Source organism: Phlebotomus papatasi, unplaced genomic scaffold (assembly GCF_024763615.1).
Source record: "Phlebotomus papatasi isolate M1 unplaced genomic scaffold, Ppap_2.1 HiC_scaffold_105, whole genome shotgun sequence".
In the NCBI taxonomy this organism is placed as follows: domain Eukaryota; kingdom Metazoa; phylum Arthropoda; class Insecta; order Diptera; family Psychodidae; genus Phlebotomus; species Phlebotomus papatasi.
Window position 1 is genome coordinate 43,501 of NW_026604355.1, and position 6,579 is coordinate 50,079.

At 34.6% G+C, this 6,579-nt stretch overlaps 1 long non-coding RNA gene across 1 annotated transcript; it reads left to right on the forward strand.

The window, feature by feature from the left end:
- Positions 1-3,649: 3,649 nt before the first annotated feature.
- LOC129808836 (uncharacterized) lies at positions 3,650-6,110 on the forward strand. Its single transcript, XR_008752471.1, has 3 exons — positions 3,650-3,804; positions 4,856-4,989; positions 5,044-6,110. It is a non-coding gene; the product is annotated as an uncharacterized LOC129808836 (long non-coding RNA).
- Positions 6,111-6,579: the final 469 nt, after the last annotated feature.

Below are 6,579 nucleotides of genomic sequence, written 5' to 3' on the forward strand. Positions count from 1 at the left end.
GTGAGAAACCACGGGATTGCCAGTGGAAATTACCATGTGTATGAGTGTAAAATACCATGGGAGGATCTAGGGTCCTCCACTGGATGTTTACACTGGAATATTCCACTGGTACTCCACATGAATTCCTTAGGGATTTTCCATCTGAAAGTTGGAATTTTCCACCAGGAATTTTCTACGGGAAAACTCTTGGACTACCCATGGTGATATCCATTTATCACCCTGGAAATTTCCACTCTCATTCCACTCATATAACCATGGTGGAAAACCAGAGGATTACCAGTGGAAATTTCCGGGGGTATCACTGAAAAATCCCTTGGGAAATCCCATGGACTAGCACTGGATATTGCTGCTGGAAATTTCCACTGATATTCCGCGCGGATTCCATTGGAATCTACCAGTGGCATTTCTCAAAGGGAAAACCACCGCATTAACCCTGGTGTTTTCCATCCATATAAAGGGAAATTTCCATCCTTATTCCATGCGGAACACCAGGGGTAAGAATCCTGGTGGAAAGCTAAGGGATCTCCAGTGGTTATTTCTATGGGCACTCATGGAAATATCCGGTCTGTCATCCGTGGCTGGATCCATTTCTTATAGGGTTTGAATATATTAGGTTCACTATGTAACTTTTAGATAAGGTACTAAGTTAAGGATAAAATTACCTTCTCAGTTACTTAAAGAGCTCATCGTTAACCAATTTACATCGTCATTTGAAAAGGACACATTATATAGAAGTCCAAAAAGTATGTCCTGACAAGCAAAGAAAAATAAATGAAGTTTTTGAATGCCGCCCTACATGTTCCTCTACATCTGCGCCAAATCAGCTGTTTAAAAAAAGAAAAAATACAATAGAAAAGGAAACAGCATTGTGGATTACCAATGATATCCAAGCACATGAATTTATCTCAGGAACAGGTTTCCAAATTTTTTTGAGAAACACAGGATTGGCAAAAAATGAGAAGGATTTTCCAAATTCATCAATTATAGAAAACGATTGTTTGAATAATATTTACAAAAGTTGTTATGAGAGACTGTTGGCGATCCTTCAAAAAGAAATGGGAGATTCTTGCGCCATATCCATAGATGCATGGACAAACCGTCATGTCCTGATTTCCTACTGTAGTGTATTTAGTACAGAGTACCATATGACAAATAAGAGAGAAACAACCTAATAGTACTTCCGGTTAGTCTTGTATATAAGTCCGAAATAAAAGAGGAAGTGCCTGTTAGACACTGATCGTCACCATAAGAAGTTGTTAATAAAGTCTATAAAGTCACTAAAGTCTGCTTCTTTGAATATTGGCACTTTAGTGGCGACGAGTGATTAAAAGTAAAATTAGTCAGTGCATAGTCAGTGCAGAAAAACAAAAGTAGTGGTGTAAAAATGCCTTTGGGCGAACCAAAACTCTCGTTTTCGGGGTCCTCACCACATGTGCAGAGTGCTTCGAACACGAGGTCTGGTGGATTCATTGGAAGCATGTCCGAATACACACCTGGGACAAATTTCAAATATTACAAGGATCGGGTAATACAATTCTTCCTTATCAATGACATCGAGGAGTCAAAGAAGGTGCGCCTACGTTCTTAGCATGCGTGGAAGATGAAATCTACGACACGTGCACGTCTTTGTGCGCACCACATCTGCCCAGCACCAAAAAATTTGATGAGCTTATGGCACTTTTGGAGAATTACTACGCCAAGAAAGTCAACAAAAGAGCGCAGAGATTCCAATTTTTCAAGGAGAAGCAACAAGAAGGCCAGTCAATCAGTGAGTACCTTCTTACCTTGAAAACCATAGCAGCCACGTGTGAATTCGGGGATTGCATTACTGACACAAATCAAGTCAAAGGAGAGTTGCAGAAGCTGGCATTAGAAGATGTGCTGTCTGATCAGCTGATTTGTGGTCTCCGGCATGGTGTAAGGAGAGAAGATGACGAAAAATTGCTTCTTCTTCTTCTTCTTCGAAAATAGAAAAATGGTGGCATTTGGTCGCTTTTCTGGTCCGTTGTTTTCAAATTGACAGCACAAAAGGTAACAAATGTTGTGGGAGTGAAAAATAGTGTTAATTTGGTGAATAATTAAGAAATGCTGAGTAATATGTGTATTAATTTACTGAAAGTGAGTTTTCTAATGTTCATTGGGACTGCAATTGTCTTTCAAGTGGTGTAATTTTATGTTTTATCCATAGAAATATCTGCATCGTCAAGACAGCGTTATTTTGGGAAATTTCAAAGAAAACTGGCGATAATCACCCTCAAAATTAAGTGGAAAATCAAGTTTATGGAGTCCTCAAGGAGACCCTTAAATTGGAATAATGAATATTATGTGCAAGATTGTAGTACAAAAAAAGATGCAAATTTAGCTGCCACCATTCTTTCCGGGAGTATATTTCGTTCCGGATCCGAGACAACAATGATCAGGAGCGTCAGCTATCACGATATTGTGAGTAGGATAATAATTATATTGTGTTTTTGAGAAAATATTCAATATTATTTCTTTTTATTTCACAGAAATCCTGGGAATATTTTCTTAGATGATAGGAAGAGATTTTGTGTTGCATAGGTAAAAGAAATTTTGCTTATTTTAGGACTTGTTTTAATCATTGTCCTTATTTTATTTTATTTTATTAGTCATGATAAATCAACTCTACACTGGTAAAAATGAAAGGTTCACTGGGGATCCTTTCAATAGAATCATGGCCTAAAAGGTTCATTTTCATCAAAATGCTAGTATGAAAATGATCTTTCTTTAAAGAATCACTAAAGTGATTCAAATAAAGGATCAAACAAAGTGACCCATTAAAAGGTTCATCAAATCGATCATTTTAAAAAGATCCCTGTTCCTCAAGAATAATTAACAAAATTAAAGAAGATAAATAGTCAAAAATGCGTGTAAAGTATTTACTCCGATGATAAAATAATGTTTCAAATTGAAAAAATGTATATTTTAAATTATTTACATAATATATTTGCAAAAAAATATCAAAGCGAACGAAGCGAACCTTTTGAAAGGATCACTAAATTTTGCCAGTGCGCATGCGCACAATCGACGCTGTCAAAAAAGATCACGCCACCTTTCAACCCGGCCAGTGCCGAGTGTGACGCGAGCGAGAGAGGAAAAGTGACATCGCGATTCGTGACGTGTCAAGTCGTGTTCCCAAATCAGTGCGTTTTTTGACTTTTATCTTTCTTAAAATATTCATCTAAAGGTAAGTGACATTGTTCTAGTGCATATGTGCGTTGAATTTTAGTGAAAATATGTCAAAGAATACGCAGTGGAGTGCAATGTGTCGATTGTGCAATTTCCAAAATGAAATGGCGTCATGGCCATCATGGCCGTCATGGTGTTGTGAAAAAATTGAAATGGTTTATTCTTGGAAAAATCATCGTTTTTACCAATCTATCTCGAAGATATCGTAGTTTGATACGAAATATTCGATATTGGTTGATAAAAGCGATGAAATAATCACAAGTGCAAAATAAAAATTCCCAAAAAATGTTTTATATCAGCCGGACGCCAAGCAAAATATTTATGGGGGCTTTTTTGCCCTATTTTTCTTTCTTTTTTAGATTCTTCCGGATATCTCTGAAAGTCTGTGATTGTTCTTACGGAGTCAGTGTGAAGAAAAGTGATTGTTGGACGTTTTGGAGACAAGGTGGACACGGTGGACAGTATCCTGTCCGTCACTGTGGAGTGGGAAATACTGGAAAACCCAGAAAACTCTGATTTGTATCTTCACTGAATTCTCCCATCAAACCACCTAATTCTCACCATCCCATCAGTCTTCAACAGAAGAATCTCAGGGTAAGATTTTTATTTGTTTTTTCGATTTTAGGGCAGAATCACATTGACAGTAAATGCTCACCGTATTTCGTTAATTTACAAAGTTTTATTGAAATTCTTACGCAAATTTTCAATTACCGTATTACGTTATCACATAATCGGTGGCACTAGGTGAAAATAATATCAGAAAAAAAAATAAAATAAAACGAAAATACCAAAAAACGGTGAGCAGAAAAACTGTAGGGCTTTTTTGCTACAGGTTTTCGTACAGTTCTTTTGATCACTGTTTATCGCATTTTCGTTTTATTCTTTCAATTTTCTTATATTATTCTCACTTAGTGCCACCGAGTATGAGATAAGGTAATACGGTAATTCAGAATTTACGTATGAATTGCAATGAATATGCGTAAATTGACGAAATACGGTGAGGCTTTGCCGGTGAAGGTGAGCATTTTACTGTCAATGTGATTCTGCCCTTAATATTTAGCTGTGAACGCTAACTTAAATGGAAATCTTCAGTTCTTTCTAAATAAAGAATCAGATACCATAAGTTGATACAAATTAACACCGGATTTCTCTTCTGTATTTGCCTATTTATTCAAAGAAAAGTACATTTTTCAGACCTCGTAAAATAATTCGAATTACAGTACTGTTTACAATTTAAAAATTCTAAATTTAGTTATGATAAAATTTCCTCTTGGTTTGGAATATTTATCAAATGAAAAGGGCATTATTTCATTGATATTTAGGAGACCTAATACATTCTTGTCTTCTATTTTGTACGCGTAGAGTTCTCTATCAAAAAACGTAGTTGACCAATATTTAACACCAAAGTAAAATGATATCGTCAAAAGAAAATATATCAATAATTTCACAAAAAAAATTGGGAAATCATCGTTGTCAATACCTTTACATACAAATGATCCCAATTTATATTCCAGCATCACAGGAAGCGTCACTACCAGACAATTTTGGTCGACTATTAGGGAGGTGTTAAAATTAATGCCAGAGCTGCTAATGATAATTTTGTTTTTTTGTAGTACTTATTTTCATTTTATATAACTAATTTCAGCTACTCTGATTTTGAGTCACAATATGGTTCAAAAAATGTTCGTGTTAAACTGACGTCACTTCTTCAGAAAATTGACTAGGAATACCCTTTCTTACCCGATGCCAGACAGAAAAGGAACAGCGAAATCATTGATGGTAAAGATATTTATAAATGAAGTCGTTATTTTTCTTATGTATATATTTTTTTAGAGTGGACGACATCGGTCCAGGGATTTTTGAAAGTCCTTTCGTTTTTCCCACCTGTGAACACTGATGCGAACAAGCAAAAAGCAACTGTTAAGGACTCCTTGTCGTCTTTTATAATATTCTTTCCACTGGGCACTCCACCTTCGGAAACAATGGACGATATTAATAAAAAAGGTGAAGGAATACAATTCTTCGCGGATGGTTCCAACAAAAAGGCCATTTCAAATTTCTACTTGAAGTTGGACGACCTCATCTTGAAGATCAAAGCTATACATTTTATTGGTGCATTTGATTTCATTTTTAAAGTTCATTTCGCTCTCAACATTTATTTTAAAAACTGCCACTCCAATTTTTATAAGTTAATTTAGCATTATATTTATGGAATTTCTCTCCAAAAGATACCAGTTTCTTTAAAATTTGTAGCAGCCCGTTGTAATCTAAACTGAAAAAATCAATTGATAATGCAATAATGTAACTAAAAATCTTAACCCTCTAAGTTCGATTAAGTCACCCAAAGTTTTCATTTTTATTGACGAAAATCGTCAATAAAAATGAAACCGGTAAACGTCTTACCTCTAACCTTGGAAAGTCCAACAGAGTCTTATTTGGTGTATTTTTCACATTTATTAACGATAAGGACAAAAATTGTCAAAAAATTTAAGTAATTTTTCTGACGATACCAATGATCGATTAATTGTCGCTCTAATGAAAAATATTACGTTTGAGTATTGTAGTTTTTATTCCTAAAATGGTTTTACTTACAAATAATTGAAAGTATGAAAAATAATTAAAATCAATTTTCAATATGAGAATTTACAAATCGTCATTTTTTAGCTTAAATATTTACTACAAAGCAAGTAGCTAGAGACTTGAAAAAAATATTCTAGATTCTTTCAACCTTTTACTTTACAATTATGTACAAACATAAGTAAAAATAACTAGATAGTTAGGAAACATTATTTTCTTTATAGGACACCGGTGTTTCAATCGACCTTAAAGGGTTAAAAGATTAATTCGACTGAGCAATGTATGAAAATAAAATTAAATTGTCTTTGTAATAAAGTAGAATTTAAAAAGGCTTTAATTTGTTTTTACTGTTTATTGATCGATTGTATGGGACGAGTAAAATTCAAAACGGATATATTGAAAGGTTCACAGTGAACCATTTCAAAGGTTCACAGAGAACCATTTCAAAGGTTCATCCGATGATCCATTAAAAAGTTCCTCAAAATGAACCTTTCAAAGCATTAAAATTTGATACTTTCAGGAAGGATCAAAGTGATTTTTTAACGAAGGTTCGAAATGAACCTTTTGAAAAGATGGATCATATTTGATCCCCCAAAAGGATCGCGAAAGGATCAAAATGAACCTTTCATTTTTACCAGTGTACATAATATGACGTGATATGCAGGATCAACTTAGAGATGAAGTTATAACGTTGTACAGTGCAGCACAAGGATTCGAGGACAAGATAAAGGAGAGAATTTATTTCATTTCACTTTACAAGAATATGGTAAGACAGCTAAGTAGTTATTTTGA